Source organism: Hordeum vulgare, chromosome 5H, assembly GCF_904849725.1.
Source record: "Hordeum vulgare subsp. vulgare chromosome 5H, MorexV3_pseudomolecules_assembly, whole genome shotgun sequence".
Taxonomy (NCBI): domain Eukaryota; kingdom Viridiplantae; phylum Streptophyta; class Magnoliopsida; order Poales; family Poaceae; genus Hordeum; species Hordeum vulgare.
Window position 1 is genome coordinate 570,258,649 of NC_058522.1, and position 18,939 is coordinate 570,277,587.

The window sequence follows — 18,939 nt, forward strand, 5'->3', positions numbered from 1 at the left end:
GTTGGTGCCATTGATCACAGCACCCCAGAGCCCGGCGGCCTGCAGTTTTACCTGCATTACCGGTGACCATTCCATGTAGTTGGTCCTCGTCAGCATCATAGACGCCGACGATCCTTCCATCTCTCGCACGACGCGCTCCACCACGCGGAGTTCACCGCTACCGCCACCGGTCAGGCGAGCGAGTGGCGGCGACGTGGCACCCGCGTCGACCTTCTTCTTCCCTTTCTCAGTCTCGGAATTGGACATGACTGTAGCGGATCAAACACCACTCAATCACCCAAGCGCAGGATCAAACACCCACGAGCTCTGATACCAATTATTGCTTCCGATAGCTGAAGAAATCGATCACTCTCTGTATCTGAAGATGAACTGAAGGAGTGGAACTGGGTCTGTGTTTTCGCCGTCGAACTCGACAGCTTTTTCTATTATTTTTCACTGATGTAAACCCCTCACAATTACAAGGATAACTACCTCCCGATCAGCTGCGCCGGATCCGCGTTTGTCGCGCCATCCCACGACTGCTTCCCCAGAGCTTGCGGATCGGCAGTCTAACAGAAAAACAGAAAAGCTAACCACTACCCTGAGATCGTGTCGCAGCATGTCCCGGTTCCTAGCTACAAGCAAACGCACATGCAAGTGCTTATTCGACGTAAAACCCTACTAGAGCTGAGCTTAGGTCTGATTCCTACAACCAGCAACTTTGGCCTCAACATCAAGGACCTCAGGATGGAACTGCTGCTCGTCAAGGCCACGCTCGAACAAGCTGCCCGCAAGGACATCTGTGGTACGGCCATGGAGGAGCTGCTGCGAAGGCTGCTCGACTTGGCACGCAACGCCGAGGACTTGCTGGACGAGTTGGACTACTTCCGCATCCACGACGAGCTATACGGCACGTACGATGCTGCTGACCAGCACGTCGGCCTAGGCGTTCGGTTTAACCGAACCGATCGGTTCGGTTTCTCAGGTTTAGAAAAAATTGGTTTCCTAGTTTTGTTGACCGATTGGTCCTTTCGAAAAATACTAACCGATGCTTCGGTCAGCCGAAAACTCGGTTCGGTTATCGGTTATGATTAACTAGGACCGAACTTTGACTGATAAGGGAGGGAATCTCATATGGGAATGACCCCAAGTGTTGTGCACTGGGCCAAGAAATAAATGCTCGCAGCCGCAGCAAGAATCCAAAGCGGCTCTTTCCCACAACTAAAATAAATGCAGCGAGCGGGATTCCGAGGCGCGCACTCACCCGCATCGCATGAAATTGATGGGTCGCCATCAATGGTGGTCGCCGCCGGCCCGGCCACTAGCATTTTTTATTAGCCGCTAGCCGGGTTAGAAGGAGAATCTGAATTGAGTACTAGAGTTGTTGCTTGTTGGGATTTTATTAAGACATTGATTGCGTGGGCTATTAAGATATACTGTCACACGGACATCGGCCATATTTATCGGGTAATTCGGTGTTCTCGGGTACTTGAGGCATACAACCGTAATCACCGATCTAAGTTCGGTTTTTGAGGATTGCTGACCGGAGCTCTGTCTGAATTATTCGGCTTCGGTATATTCGGGTTCGGTCCCGGTTAATTCGGATCGGTACTTCGGTCATCAGTTTATATGCCCACCCCTACCAGCATGGCAAGGGCTGCATCTACAACCTCGCCCTCAATGCTCGCCACACTGCCAAAGCTCTTGCCAAACAGCTTTCATCCTTGTCTGTGTACTGCTTTGGTGCCAACACCGGTGGCGATCACCGGCAGCGAGTAGCAAGGCAAAATGTCAGTTGTTGTGTAGCTTGGCCACCAAATTCAAATCAGGCCGGTCAGGAGCTCAGTGGATGCATGCCCAAGCTCGGTAAACTCCTCCCTTGCTCATCTTCCCCGCATCCACATGTTCATGGTGATCAAGTTGGCGCCAATGCGCAAGAAAAACCAATGCATGAGTTTAATAGGGTCGATTTCTCCCAAAGGATGAAGGACACTGTACAACAACTAAAGCTTATGCGCAACGAGGTTACCAAGATTCTGCAAGGTTGTGGCCCTAGAACCATCCCAGACATTGCCCAGAGCCGTCCCATCACCAAAGGTCGAATTGATGAGCCAAAAATGTATGGGAGGGACCGTGTCATGAATAGCATCATACATGATATCACCTTGGGTCAATACCGTGACAAGAGTCTGACTGTGCTTCCGGTTGTGGGTCCTGGGGGAATGGGGAAGACAACTCTCATACAACACACATATCACGACCAACAGGTGCAGAATAATTTTCCGGTCATGATTTGGATATGTGTGTCATTCAATTTCAATCTGGATAAGGTGCTAGAACAGATTAAAGTAGGTACCCGTCGAGTTGAAAGTGAAAAGGAGGGCAGTTCAAATGAAGAGTTGATTGAAGAAAGATTTAAATCTAAAAGGTTCTTACTTGTATTGGATGATATATGGCAGATTAGTAATGTAGGTGACTGGGAAAAATTCATGTCGATACTCAACCAATCACAAGAAAAGGGTTCCATGGTTCTAGTCACAACCCGGTTTCAAGCAATAGCACAGAAGATTAAACCAACTGGCCATTCAATAGAACTAGACGGTTTCAAATCTAGAGAGTTTAGAAAGTTATTTGTCACAGTTGTCTTTGGCGATGAGCAATGTCCAAGGGACAAACATTTTCTACTTGAGACCGGAGATAAGATAATGGAAAAACAAAAGGGCTCCCCTCTTGCAGCAAAGACTGTTGGTAGATTACTGAGTAAAGAACATAGTTTGTATCATTGGAAAAGGGTCCTCAAAAGTAAAGAATGGGAAAAGAAAACCGATGGAATTATGTCTGCCTTGAGGCTTGTTAGACTTAGAGATATCTTATTGTTGTAATCTCAATCTATCTCTATCTCTTCCTTAAACCGAATTCTATCTGTATTCCTTTCTTGTAAACCAAGGCAAGGGTTTTGCCCAATATAAATAAACACCGCGGCTCCTCTCGAGGAGTAGGAACGCTTCCGTCTAACATGGTATACAGAGCCAACCTCTTCCCATCTATCTAGCTACACCAGAAACCCATCGATCGACAACACCGATCGCCATGTCCTCTTCTTCGGCCACCGTCGCCCTGAACCTTGGAGCGCCGCCCGCCGAGAAGCTAACCAAGGGGAATTTCCTCCTATGGAAAGCCCAGGTAATGCCAGGCCTGCGAGGAGCGCAGGTCATCGGCCTCCTGGATGGATCCGATGCAGCGCCCGCAGAAACAGTGGAGCAGCAGCAGACGGACAAGACGATGATCACGGTGCCTAATCCACTTTATGCACCGTGGTTGTCCATAGACCAACAAGTTCTCAGCCATCTCCTCAACTCCTTATCAAAGGAAATACTCGCCCAAGTTGTGAGTAAAGAAAATACCTTTGATTTGTGGACTTCCATCATCACCATGTTTGCTTCGCAGTCCCAATCTCGAATTACAAATTTGAGAATTGCCATTGCCACCACCAAGAAGGGCTCCATGTCGAGCACCTCCTACATCGCCAGGATGAAGAGCCTAGGCGATGAACTCGCTGTTGTAGGCCGGCCTGTCTATGATCCAGAGATGGTGGACTATGTCCTTGTCGGTCTAGATCGCGACTACGACCCGGTTGTGGTGGCAATCGGTGCTGTCAAAACCTCCATCACCGTCGACGAGCTCTTCGCTCAAATCTCCGCCTTCGATCAAAGGGTGGAGATGCTCGACGATGGACCAGAAATTAGCTACAACACCTCTGCAAATATGGCGTACAGGGGGCGTGGCCAGTCCCGTGGCAGAGGACGCGGGCGCGGCAGCAGAGGCCGTGGTCGAGGGAGACGCTCACCCTCGTCATCCTCTCCAAACGGCAACGGCAGGAGAGGCGGTCGGTCTCAGCAACAACAGCAGCGTCCACCGCACCGAGACTACCCCGAGTACCAGATCTATCTCAAGCATCATCGCGGGGGTGCCCGTGAATGCTGGGATCGCTACGAGGAAGATGAATATGAGGACAAGGAGGACAATATTGCCTCAGACTCCTATGGCATCGACACCAACTGGTATGCCAACTCTGGCGCGACCAACCACATCACAGGCGAACTGGACAAGCTGACGATCAGAGACAAATACCGTGGCCATGATCAAGTCCACACCGCAAGCGGATCTGGTATGAAAATCACTCACGTTGGAAGTTCAGTTGTTAAAACCCCCATGAAAAACCTACATCTTAACAAAGTCCTATATGTGCCCACAACATCAAAAAATCTTCTTTCTGTTCATAGGTTTACTCTTGATAATCGTGTTCTCATTGAGTTCTATCCTTATTTCTTTTTGGTAAAGGACTTGGACACGAGGAAAATACTTCTTAGGGGCAAATGCGTGGGAGGTCTCTACCCGCTCATATCTTCATCAACACCATCCAATAAAAAAGCTCTTGCTGCTGTCAAGCCCTCTTTATCAAAGTGGCATAGTAGACTAGGTCATCCCTCCTTAGTTATTGTCAAATTTGTTCTTAACAAGAACAATCTTCCTTATTCTCATGAGTCTAGTGTTGAGTCTGTTTGTGATCCATGTCAACAAGCTAAAAGTCATCAGCTACCATACCCTATTTCTACTAGTATTCCACTGCTCCTCTACAACTTCTGTTTTCAGATGTGTGGGGGCCAGCCCCCACCTCTGTCGGCAGACACTCATACTATGTTAGCTTTATTAATGATTTTAGCAAATTCACATGGATCTATCTCCTCAAGAAACGATATGAAGTATTTCATGTCTTTAAGAACTTTCAAAATCTTGTTGAGCGCAAGCTAAACACCAAAATCATTGCCATGCAAATAGATTGGGGAGGTGAATACAGAAAATTAAATCTCTTTTTCCAAGAGCTTGGTATATCACATCATGTTGCATGTCCTCATGCACATCAACAGAATGGCTCAGCCGAGAGAAAGCATCGCCATGTTGTCGAGGTAGGACTAGCTCTTCTTGCAAACTCATCTATGCCACTAAAATTCTGGGATGAAGCCTTTTTAACCGCCACCTACCTGATAAATCTGCTACCTAGCAAAGTCATCAACTTTGAGACACCCATCACTCGCCTTTTTGGCATCTCCCCTGACTATAAGTCACTTCGTGTCTTTGGTTGCGCTTGTTGGCCCAATCTTAGGCCATACAACACACGCAAACTTGCGTTTCGTTCAAAAAAATGTGTCTTTCTTGGCTATAGTCCCATTCATAAAGGAGTCAAATGCCTAGATGTTTCTACTGGCCGAGTCTATATCTCACGAGATGTGGTCTTCGATGAGTCACTTTTTCCTTTTGAAACTCTCCATCCCAACGCTGGAGCACTTCTCAAACAAGCCATTCTTCTCCTTCCACCACATCTCCAAACTTCCGATCATGGGGGCGACAATTGTACTAACCCAACTGATGATTGTATTACCAGAGAATTATCTCCATGTGTGCAGGATTCTACAGCAGCAATCGGGGCAGAAAACGGTGAAGAAAATGATCAAAATTTTGCAGATTTGCCACCCATATTGCATGCAGCAGAAAAAGACGAAGGCGGCGCAGAACACGAGGAAGATCTGGCGGCGGCGGCAGCACCTGGAAATCATGTGTGCGCGCGATCCCGTACGCCAGTCAACGCCGCCATCGCCCCGCACCAATCAGCGAGCTCCACGTCAGGCGAGAGCACACCGCGTCCCACGTGCAGGCCGACCGCGCCAGGCACGACAGCGACGGGATATTTGGTGGGACCCGCGTCGGGATCTTTGTCCCATGCACGCATGCATGCGGCGGTTGGCAGCGAGGGATCTTCTGCGGCAATTTCTTCACGGACATCAGCCACACCGCAGGCAACACAGATGTCCTCCGGATCTGCTGCGAACGGCGATCTCGACAGGGGCTCGGGATCCTCTGCAAACGAGACGGCTGCGTCACCTCATGTGTCTCAACCAGCGCAAACACGAAGAAGCAAAATCCAGTCGGTTGCAACTTCTGGTGTCACGACTCGGTCACAAAGAGGTATAAAAAATCCAAAGGTTCGAACTGATGGAACTATTCCATATGGCATGTTATGTGTAGCAGGGGAACCAACAAATTTGGATGATACACTCAGAGATCCAAAATGGAAACATGCAATGGATGAAGAGCACTCAGCGCTCATGAGAAACAAGACTTGGCATCTTGTGCCAGAAAAGAGAGGTAAAAATGTCATTGATTGCAAATGGGTTTACAGAAAAAAAGGAAAGCAGATGGCTCCATTGACAGGTATAAAGCTCGTCTAGTTGCAAAAGGTTTTAAACATCGATATGGTTTGGACTATGAGGATAATTTTAGTCATGTGGTTAAAGCTGCAACTATTAGACTTGTGTTAGCTATATCTGTATCCAGGGGATGGAGCTTGAGACAGCTAGATGTTCAGAATGCGTTTTTGCATGGTGTTCTGGAAGAGGAGGTTTACATAAGACAACCACCTGGGTATGTTGACAAAAAGGTACCTCATTATGTGTGCAGGCTTGACAAAGCACTCTATGGTCTAAAACAAGCACCAAGGGCATGGTACTCAAGGTTAAGTTCATAGTTGAAACGTTTAGGTTTTGTTGCATCCAAAGCTGATACTTCTCTGTTTATTTACAACAAGGCAAACACAACTATATTTGTGCTAGTATATGTTGATGATATCATAGTTGCAAGCTCCTCACAAAGTGCCACTAATGCTCTCCTACATGATTGAAGTTCAGAGTTTGCATTAAAGGATCTTGGTGATCTACATTTCTTCTTAGGCATTGAGGTTGAGAAAATTCAAGATGGCATAGTGTTAAATCAAGAGAAATATGCCACTGAACTTCTGGTTCGAATGGGAATGAAGGATTGTAAGCCTTCATCCACACCTTTATCATCTTCAGAGAAACTATCAGCTTTTAAAGGTGAGCCACTGGAAGAAGAAGAGATCACAAAATATAGGAGTGCAGTAGGAGCACTGCAGTACTTGACACTGACAAGACCTGATATTTCATTTGTTGTTAATAAGGTTTGTCGGTATCTTCATGCACCAACTAGTATACATTGGACTGCTGTCAAAAGAATTGTACGGTACATAAAATATTCTGTGAGCTTGGGTCTTCAGGTAAAACACTCCAAATCCACTCTTGTTAGTGCCTTCTCTGATGCTGACTGGGTAGGATGCAGTGATGATAGAAGATCAACAGGAGGTTTTACAGTGTTCTTTGGTTCTAATCTTATATCTTGGAGTGCCAGAAAACAAGCCACAGTGTCCAGGTCAAGTACTGAAGCCGAATATAAGTCATTAGCAAATGCAACTGCTGAGATTATTTGGCTTGAATCATTGTTAAAAGAACTAGGAGTTAAACAGCATCGTGTGTCATGTTTGTGGTGTGACAATCTAGGAGCCACATATCTCTCTGCAAATCCAGTGTTTCATGGCAGAACAAAGCACATAGAAATTGACTTTCATTTTGTCAGAGAAAGGGTTGCAGAGAAGAAGTTGGACATACGGTTTATTCCTTCTAGAGATCAAGTTGCAGATGGGTTCACTAAAGCCTTGCCAGTTAAACCATTCGAGGAATTCAAGAGGAATCTTAATATAGGATAGTTGAGATTAAGGGAGGGTGTTAGACTTAGAGATATCTTATTGTTGTAATCTCAATCTATCTCTATCTCTTCCTTAAACCGAATTCTATATGTATTCCTTTCTTGTAAACCAAGGCAAGGGTTTTGCCCAATATAAATAAACACCGCGGCTCCTCTCGAGGAGTAGGAACGCTTCCATCTAACAAGGCTTACCTATGACTTTCTCCCTTTCCATCTGCAGCAATGTTTTTCCTATTCTGCATTGATTCCTGAAGATATACGTCTCAGAAGCTATCATCTCATCAGCCTGTGGATCGGACTAGATATTTTGATACCTAGTGATCAAAATCAAACATTTGAAGATATAGGTTTGAGCAATTTAAATGAGTTAGTCAATTATGGATTTTTCAAGGAAGCGGAAACTGATGGTGATAAGCGGTATGTTATGCATGACCTACTACATGATTTGGCAATGAAGATTGCATCGCATGATTGTCTTTGTTTACATCTCCCTAATGTTGGATCAGTGGAAATTCAGCCAACCACCCATCACTTGTCTATAAGCACACATGACTTAGGCGAATATGATGCAGTGTCAGGTGAAAAATTAAGAAGTGAATTGGAAGAACTGAAGACAAAATTGAAGGTTGAACATTTGCACACATTGATGTTATTTGGTAAAATGGATGGAAGTTTGGCCAAGATATTTGGTGATTTTCTTTGGGAAGCAAATGCTCTTCGCGTTCTTTATTTGCTTTACATGATGTATCCCATGGAGTCCATGATACATAACTTTTCAAGACTTGTCCACCTATGATGCCTATGTCTAGGGACATGTAACAGAGAGATGCATTTACCACACAACATCTCTAAATTTTATCATTTAAGGGTTCTAGATCTTGAGCCATGGGAAGGGAGTTGTGATTTGCCCAGAGATATGAGCAATCTTGCAAAACTGTGCCATATTCATACCCCAAGTGACGGTGAGCTTCATTCTGGAATTTATAATGTGGGAAAACTTAAACTCTTAGAAGAGTTGAAGGTATTTCGAGTCAATAAAAAAAGTGAAGGATTTGAACCAAAGCAACTAGAGCATTTAAGCAAGCTCATGGAGCTTGGCATCTACAACCTTGAGAAAATACACACAGAAGAAGAAGCAGCTCAAGCAAAACTGATAGAGAAAAACCACCTGAGAAGGTTAACATTGAACTGGGATAGTAAGCGATCTAGTGTTGAGCCTGGTGTGGAAGCAGCGGTTCTTGAGAGCCTTCAGCCACATGGAGATCTTTAGGTGTTGTGCATTAGAGGGCATGGAGGTCCTTCTTGTCCAACATGGCTGGGTGATGAGTTTGCTGTTGAGGCTCTACAATCTCTTTATCTGGATGGTGTTTCTTGGGAAATTTTCCCTTCTTTAGGGAAGGCGTGGGATCTTCGTGAATTAAGGTTTGAGAATATTGCCAGACTGAAGGATCTTATCATAGAGAAAACTTTTGCAGGCTAACACAACTTACACTCATTGGCCTTGGAGGTTTTGAAAAATGGGTTTACACACGTGAACAAGAGTCTTCCATGGGTGGAGAGTTTTTGCCACCAGATTCTCATATGTTCCCCCTTTTGCAAGTTCTGATTATTAGAGAGTGCCCGAGACTGTTGGGGTTGCCTTTCCCAAACCACATTGTTTCCCCGGATTGGTTCCCCAAGCTACAAGAGCTTCGGGTAACCGACTGTCCAGAATTCTCATCAGTGGTTCTCATCTCCTGGATTGAAAGTCTGCGTTGTGTCGTTATGAAAAATGTAAAGCTACCAGCGCATTTTTGGTACTTAAAATCATCAAATAGTGCACACTTGGAGATTATTGGAAAGGCTGATTTGCATAGGATAGACCAAGTGTTAGTTTTTGATAAAGAAACAGGTCTAAAGACGCTGAAACTGGAAAAGTGCCCATCTCTGGAGTTGAAGCACCTTCTGATGCTAACCTCGCTGAAGATACTGATTGTAAAAAGTTCAGTTGGTCTAGTTGGACCACTAGGAGGAGGTCAGAGTGATGTGGAATGGCAGCTCCCTGTTGAGCATATGCATATCAAGGACTTAAATGGTAATACTGGCGAGGAATTGACAGAACTCCTCTGCCACCTCCCAAATCTCTCCAAATTGAATATACAGAGTTGTAAAAACATAAAAAAGCTGGTAGTGGGGGTGGATGTGCAACAAACAACATTGGAAGCATCAGATATGGGGGAAGGTGAAATAACAGCAGCAGCAGAGGAAGATGATGATGGGGTGCTGCTCTTCCCACCTCATCTTTGTGACTCGCTATAGAAATTGGAGTTATATAAGTGCAAAGTGCTGGTCCTGGTGGATCTGCCAACTCTTGTTCCTGGTGGAGGATGTCTCCAAGCCTTGCGATCCCTCCAGAGATTAACAATAAAGTGGTCCCCAAAGTTTCTATCCACCTTCTCCTTTTCCTGTCACCTTTTACCTTCATCCCTGCAGTTTCTGAGTCTTACGGCTGTTAAAGGCATGGGGACACTAGAGCCCCTCTCAAACCTCTCCTCTCTCACCACATTAGAATTGTTTGGTTGTGGAGAGGATCTGAAATGTCAGGGCTTGTGGTCTCTCCTTACCACCGAGGGTCAGCTCAAAGAATTAAATGTCAGGGGCAGCCATAGATTCTTTGCTGATTGGGATCCCAATCCCAGACGGGCTTTGGAGGATGCCGAGGGAGGTGAAGAGCATCAGTCACGGCTTGTTTCGTCCACACTGCATGACTTCTTGACACATGACGCAGCAGGACTTCTTGCTGCACCCGTCTGCAGATTCCTCTCTTCCTCCCTCGCCAAGTTGGAATTTGGGGGGATTGGTGTGAAGGGATGGATCGGTTCAGCAAGGAGCAAGAGGACGCCCTTCAGCTCCTCTCCTCCCTCCACGTACTAGAGTTTTGGAATTTCAAGGACCTTCAACAACTCCCTGCTGGGCTGCGTAGCCTTACCACCCTCAAGATATTATCAGTCAACTTTTGTCCAGCCGTCTCGTCGTTGCCCAACGATGCCCTCCCGGATTCACTGGAAAAGCTATATGTCGGATACAACTGCAGCGAGGAGCTAAAACAGTACTGCAGGGGGTTAGAGGGAACCATCCCCAAAATCATAATAGAATGGTCCAAGGTAACACAAACATACTTTCTTGTGTTTTTCCACTTTGCCCTTTTCATGCAATCCCACTTGATAACTATGTGTTTGTTCCCATCCACAGTGCAGGACAATGCCTTGGAGTTCCCTTGTACATTCTTATAGCCTTGTAGAGCTCAACTCTTTTCATACAAACACACTTGCCACATGAATGACATGAGGGCCTTGTGGCTGCCATTTCTCATCCTGTACATAAATCTGGTAAGTTTACTTCTATTGTACCATATCAATCATATCCGCTTCGACTTATGCTTGCACTTCTATTAGATTTATATTTCCATCTCGATGGTAGTATAAGTATTTAAGGTTTGGTCTTTCCGCAAGTGTGACAACCAACATAATCATCATCAGCCAATGTCTTCTGCAAGTCTCTCTTCTATTCCTCCTAGATGTAATTACCGACGAAACCTGTGATCAACATTTGTTTTGGTTCTTTGTGCAGGTGTTTTTTCAATGTTACGGGCTTCTTCCTATTTTCTGTTAATTTGGGTTATTGTCATTCTTTAAGACGTGTTAGTCTACTGTCCTATTTTGAGTGTCACAGTCAGAATATCGCTACGTCATCAGGATGGAATAAATAGAGACTTTGGGTCAAGCTACTGATATTAAGGTGATTTTTTCTTTTCATATACTGCTATGTTGCTGTTCAGGTGTTCTTATGTTTGTTTGGTGGGATTTCAAGCCACTTGTGTTTATATTATGTCCAAAACTCATGAAGACTGATGGTGTGCCTGGAAAACCTTCAGTTTTAGGGACCAAATGATCATCTGGCATTTTTTTTAGAAAAGAAGGAAGACCCCCGGCCTCTGCATCTGAACGATGCATGCAGCAATTTTATTAATTATTCACAAAAAGACCTTAGAAAGTAATACATCAGTAAGACTGAAGTTACCATCTAGGCAACATAAGTCGCTACTTCTATACAGTTGATGAAGGGATGCTGATAGTCTAGGCCTAATATCAAACAGACCTTGCAGCCAAACCTAACATCTAAGACATGAGGCCCCAACCAAGCCACCTGCCGGGTATGAGGCACCCACCGGTACGGCGCACACTCAGAGGTCGCCGCCGCCAACTCCCAACAATCCATTTTCAGAACCGTACTGACGCATCCACCTTGCCCGGTCTAGCTGTCGTCGACGCCACCACGACGCCAGACAGCGTCGCCCTCCTGTGCGAGTTCATCTTCGCACATCAGACGCCTAATCACCAGGGCGCCACGCCATCAAGATCCGCCGCCTTCAATGTGCAGGATGAAGGACCACTCCACCGAAGAAAACATCCACTCGTCCCCTGAACCCGCATACACCTCCAAGAATGACGCCCCCAATGGGGTGACGACACAAGCGCGTCGCCGTCTTCTGATCTATCGATCTAGGATTTCCCCCGGAGGTAGCAGATAGTGGTCTAGAACTTCTCCTCGGCGATGCCTTCAAGAAGGGAACGACGCCGTAGAGCATCGCCATCGCCGACCTTGGCATCTAGACAAGAGCAGGTTTTCATCCAGATCTGTTCCGAGAACTCCATCCAGCTTCTTGTGCATGGGTCGCCGCCTTCTCAGCCAGAGACTAGATCAAAAGATCCAGCCGCCGCCGCCTGACCGGCCGCGGCACCACCACGGTGCCAAAGCAGCCCGACACTAAATGGACTGCGAGTGAGAAGACGTAGACTGCAAAGGTGACGCCTTGAAGAAGGTAACGACGCATAGGCGCCGTCGTCACCCGCCAAGACCGAAGTCGGATCATGGCTTTCACCAGCAGCCGCACGTCCCCACTCCAGGCACAGCCAGCCGGCCGTCCAGCTCTGACGAAGAAGAAGGCCACCACCACCAAGCCTAGGTCGGTACCCAGACGTCCTCGTGTTGCAGATCAAGTCCAGGAGAAGTGCACCGCCGACGGCGATTGAGATCGGTAGCACAACGAATCAGCCCGACTGAGTCAAGGCCAGATCCGTCGTTGCTGGTGCCGTCCTCCACCGCCGCCGCCGCACCACAGCCATGTCGCCGCCGATTTGGCCGGAAAGGAGCGCCGCCTCCCAACCAGATCGAGATCCGAGGAGAAAACCGCCACCGCCGCCACGTCACAAGGGCTTTGCCCTGTGACTCCCCGGGCGACGACGGCGGAGGGGAGAGGAGGTGGGGCGGCTGTAGGAGGAGGGCGGGGGCTCCCCAGTGCGGGGCGGCGCCGCCGCACGGGGGAGGTTGGGGGAGGGTTGGTGGAACCGGTGGCCTTTTTCGTCTGGCATAATTATGGAAAACAACGAATTGTGAGTGTTTTGCTGCTGATCATGTTTGCTGTTTTGCCATCTAGGTAGACTTGCAGCTGATAGATTTGCAGTTTTTCAGTTCGGTCTATGTTCTACTAATACCAGGTATTCTTCCATCTGTCATAACTGTTGTTGTTTAATGACACTTAATGGTGTATAGGATCTTCAGAAGAATAACCGGCATAGCATATGAGTGCACGTGTGGAGCCAGTTCAGATCATAGGCAGTAGTAGCAGTCTCAAGGTAATAATGCATTGCAGGTCAAGTACAATTTTGATAATTCTAAAATTCCACTATGGCACTAAGGTGCATGATCGCAGCCTATTTATAAATAATACTACTCGATACAACATTAATAATAATACTGTAGTTTATTACGTTGCTCCATCTCGGTACAACATTAATATGTAAATTACCTTTATTAACATTGAATCAGGATGTCGATTAATGCCGGGAATTTACTTGATGCCCCCCAACTATTTTTACATGTGAAACCTGCCTATCTAATGATGGGACTGTAAGTACCTTGCCCTGATATAATTTTACCTATTTCAGTCAGACATGCATGTACTATCACTAGCTAATCTCAGTTATGATGTTTGCTCCGTTTTGTAGATCAACCTCCTCCGAAGCAAGAGATTGAGTTGGGGGAAAGGTGTGGTTGACTGAGGCAGTCTTCTTCCACTGCAATAGCCACACGCGAATTGTGATGTTCGGTGGATGCAGTTTTAAGTTTTAACTTTCAAGTGATGGGACTGTAAGTACCTTGCCCTGATATAATTTTACCTATTTCAGTCAGACATGCATGTACTATCACTAGCTAATCTCAGTTATGATGTTTGCTCCGTTTTGTAGATCAACCTCCTCCGAAGCAAGAGATTGAGTTGGGGGAAAGGTGTGGTTGACTGAGGCAGTCTTCTTCCACTGCAATAGCCACACGCGAATTGTGATGTTCGGTGGATGCAGTTTTAAGTTTTAACTTTCAACTGTTCCTTGTGACATCTTTGATACCTTGCCCCTTATTCTATTCTTTCTCTGATGCAGTGTGCCAAATCCATCTTAAGCGTATGCTGGTCGCTGTGAAATTGATGCAGCCATTGCCAATAGCATCCCCCAAAGCAAATTGTCAACTGTCAAGCTGTTGTTGCATTGTGCTGCTGCAGCATTGTGCAAGAAAAGGATAAAGGTCAGGTCTAAATATTCAGATCTGCTTCATTTTAATCACATGGAGGGATGATGCTTTTGTACTAACTAACAAACAACTCATCTGCGCAGGCCATAATGGCAAACAAGAAAGCAAGATTACCATTTCCTCAACGTGCAGCTGACAGCCTTTTATCATGAAAAATTGACACTGCAAAGGTAAGAAGGAGGCCATGTATGTCTGCTCTGTCCTCTGTGTAGAGGGACGCTATGAATAATCAGCTGACTGAATGGCTGGTCGAATTTTGCAGGTGTGAGTAATTGGTGAATGTTTTGTACTCACTGTTCTCGCCAAGAACTGCAACTCCAGCAGAACGTTTATTTATGTGAGGTAATAAAGCCACGGTGAAATGCAACTCTGTAAGAAGTACACGGACTTGGAAACGTTTCAGAATTGGAGTGCTGCCAAGGACGGTGATCAGTTGAATTGCAAGTCTGCAGAATAAAAATGCTCGCTGGAGCCATGCTAAGGAAGAAGAAGCCTTTCCTAGGTATCTCTGAAGCCCGCCGTTTTTATGTCGCTCAGAATGAAACTGCTGTGACGAGTACATCATTCATATTCATACCGTGTGTGAGATGATCAGTATTTCGGTCATTTATTCGGTATTAGTGTAGCAGACAATATTGTGACCCTGACCGGCACATGCCAATTACTTGCACATCTCCTTGTCAGGAACCAGGCAAGTCTATCAACATAGTTAGTGATAGATGTTCTTAAATATTGGATCAATTCTTTCTTTCATTCATCAACATAAGTTCGAAACTTCAAGTGTTACCTGCGCCAATCCACGTTGAATGGTAATTGTAAGTAGGACATCGACTAGGCTTACGCCGGTTTCCGCAATGGACTTCGGCATCGCCAAACAATCCCATTGGAACGAGTTTATTCTGGAGTTCCTAGCACGAGTTGTATTCTGGAGTTTGATGTTTGGGCGGATGATGAGCCTCAAGGGGTGCCTCTGGACCAGGTCTGGGTTCGCTTTTATGGTGCTTCGTCTAAGGCAGTTAATGATTTTACTGTGGCTTGGAGTTTTGGCTCTCTAATTGGTAAAACGGAGCAAGTAGATATGGTGTTCACTCGGGCTAATGGAGCGGTACGGTTGTTAGTGAGTGTTCTAGATAGTGCACTGATTCCGGAGGAAGTACTTTGGATTTTCGAGGGTAAGAGATTTACCCTACGTCTTGAGATTGAGATTCCATCGGCAGCTGTTCACACAGCGATGGACCCTGACATTGATATGCCGGACATGGACGGGGATTCCGGTGCTGGTAATGCTGATAAGGGACAGTTTCCTTCTCAACCTCATACTGCTTCTGGGTCGGCTGCAATGGACTCGAAGGAGGGGGAGACTGAGCCGGCAGCAGGGGGGGTCTGACTCCAGGGGCTCAGCTATGCTTTGGTTCATTCCTGCCTGAGGCGATGCCGGTCAGACTCGGCGATTCACAGATGAAGAGGTCCTTTGGGAAGCAAAATGCTGGGGCATCGGCGCAACCTTCCTCCCCGGCTGTGGGTCTACAGCCAATTTCTCTGGATCGTTACCTCCTGCAGGTCAGACAGGAGGATGATAGGACAGCACTGTCTGTGCCGAGTATGGGGTCAGTGCAGGAGATTGCTGGATTTTCTAGTTTATCCACCCAGGCAGGGACTATGGTCGCCGATTCTCCGACGGCCCCGCTGATGGAGACACCTCATACCTTTATTTCTGAGGAAGCGGTCATACAGTTTGGGGGTATTCCAGATCCTGTGACGTCGGACCGGAGGGTTAGCGACCGGATTCAGAGCCAGCCAGATGCGGATGATTGGCAGAAGGATCGGGCGGCTAGGATTGCAAAATTGAAGGATGCTGAATCGTCAACAGGTATGTCAGTTAATTTGGAGCATTCTATTTTGCAGTTTTCATCTCCTGAAATTATTGAAAAAGCGTCAGCAATTGGGGTCTCGCTTGGTAATACGAATGCGGAAGTTGCGAAATCTATTAATGAATTATTAGACTTAGAGGTTGATAGTGTTGGGTAACGTAGCATAAATTCAAAATTTTCCTACGCATGTTCAGATCTTCCTATGGAGAGACCAGCAACGAGAGAGGGGTAAGAGCATCTTCGTACCTTTGAAGATCGCTAAGCGGAAGCGTTGCTAGAACGCGGTTGATGGAGTCGTACTCGCAGCGATTCCGATCTAGTGCCGAACAACGGCACCTCCGCGTTCAACACACGTGCAGCCCGGTGACGTCTCCCGCACCTTGATCCAGCAAGGAGGAGGGAGAGGTTGGGGAAGAAGACCAGCAACACGACGGCGTGGTGTTGGTGGAGAGACGAGGTCTCCCGGCAGGGCTTCGCCAAGCGCCGGCAGAGAGGAGGAGGGAGAGGAGGAGGGCTGCGCCGAGAGAGAGAGATTTTACCGTGTCTCAAACAGCCCCGAACCTCATCTATATATAGGGGAAGGGGAGAGGGGGTGCCACCCCTAGGGTTCCCACCCTAGGGGGTGCGGCAGCCCTCCCAGATGGGGGGAGTGGCGGCCAGATAGGGAGGAGGGGTGGGCGCACCCCTCCGGTGGGCCTAAGGCCCACCTAAGTTAGGGTTCCCCCCTCTCCCCCTTTTTCTGGTGCACTTGGGCTGGGTGGGGGGCGCACCAGCCCACTTAGGGGCTGGTTCCCTTCCCCACTTAGCCCATCTAGCCTCCCGGGGTCGTTACCCCCTTCGGTGGTCCCCCGGGACCACCTCCGGTGGTCCCGGTGGTCCCGGTACGTTACCGGTGATGCCCGAAACACTTCCGGTGTCCGAAACCATCCGTCCTATATATCAATCTTTACCTCCGGACCATTCCGGAGCTCCTCGTGACGTCCGGGATCTCATCCGGGACTCCGAAAAACTTTCGGTAACCTCGTACAACAATTCCCTATAACCCTAGCGTCATCGAACCTTAAGTGTGTAGACCCTACGGGTTCGGGAGACAGGCAGACATGACCGAGACACCTCTCTGGCCAATAACCATCAGCGGGGTCTGGATACCCATGGTGGCTCCCACTAGCTCCACGATGATCTCATCGGATGAACCACGATTTCAAGGATTCAATCAATCCCGTATACGATTCCCTTTGTCTGTCGGTATAGAACTTGCCCGAGATTCGATCGTCGGTATACCTATACCTTGTTCAATCTCGTTACCGGTAAGTCTCTTTACTCGTACCGTAGCACGTCATCGTGTGACTAACTCCTTAGTCACATTGAGCTCATGATGATGTTCTACCGAGTGGGCCCAGAGATACCTCTCCGTCACACGGAGTGACAAATCCCGATCTCGATTCGTGCCAACCCAACAGACACTTTTGGAGGTACCCGTAGTGCACCTTTATAGTCACCCAGTTACGTTGTGACGTTTGATACACCCAAAGCACTCCTACGGTATCCGGGAGTTGCACAATCTCACGGTCGAAGGAAAAGATACTTGACATTAGAAAAGCATTAGCATACGAACAATACGATCTAGTGCTAGGCTTAGGATTGGGTCTTGTCCACCACATCATTCTCCCAATGATGTGATCCCGTTATCAATGACATCTAATGTCCATGATCAGGAAACCATGATCATCTATTGACTAACGAGCTAGCCAACTAGAGGCTTGCTAGGGACACATTGTGATCTATTCATTCACACATGTATTACTGTTTCCTGTTAATACAATTATAGCATGAACGATAGACGATTATCATGAACAAGGAAATATGATAATAACCATTTTATTATTGCCTCTAGGGCATATTTCCGCTGTCCAGTGTTCCGCACCGGGATTACTTTGGTACCTCCCTACCAAGCTTATCGCAAGGTTTATGTCAGGTCTGGTACACAGCATGGCATACATTAGAGAGCCCACGGCTGAAGCGTAGGGGACAGAACTCATCTTCTCTCTATCTGCTGCCGTGGTCGGCGACTGAGTCTTACTCAATCTCATACCTTGCAAAACTGGCAAGAACCCTTTCTTTGAGTTTTCCATATTGAACTTCTTCAATATCTTGTCAAGGTATGTACTTTGCGAAAGACCTATGAGGCGTCTCGATCTATCTCTATAGATCTTGATGCCTAATATGTATGCAGCTTCTCCAAGGTCCTTCATTGAAAAACTCTTGTTCAAATAGGCCTTTATGCTCTCCAACATCTCTATATCATTCCCCATCAATAATATGTCATCCACATATAGTACGAGGAAAGCTACAGAGCTCCCACTCACTTTCTTGTACAGACAGGCTTCTCCGTAAACCTGTATGAACCCAAATGCTTTAATCACCTCATTAAAGCGAATGTTCCAACTCCGAGATGCTTGCACCAGCCCGTAGATGGAGCGCTGGAGCTTGCACACTTTGTTAGCACCCTTAGGGTCGACAAAACCTTCTGGTTGCATCATATACAACTCTTCCTTAAGGTTCCCGTTAAGGAACGCTGTTTTGATGTCCATTTCCCAGATTTCATAATCATAAAAGGCGGCAATTGCTAACATGATTCGGACTGATTTCAGCTTCGCTACGGGAGAGAAAGTCTCTTCGTAGTCAACTCCTTGAATTTGTCGAAAACCCTTTGCGACAAGTCGAGCTTTGTAAACGGTTACATTACCGTTCGCATCAGTCTTCTTCTTGAAGATCCATTTATTTTCTATGGCTCGCCGGTCATCGGGCAAGTCCACCAAAGTCCATACTTTGTTCTCATACATGGATCCTA

General features: G+C 46.9%; 1 pseudogene; it reads left to right on the forward strand.

Annotated features, from left to right (window-relative positions):
- The first annotated feature begins 630 nt into the window (after positions 1-630).
- LOC123397360 lies at positions 631-10,911 on the forward strand (annotated as a pseudogene).
- The last annotated feature ends 8,028 nt before the right edge of the window (positions 10,912-18,939 follow it).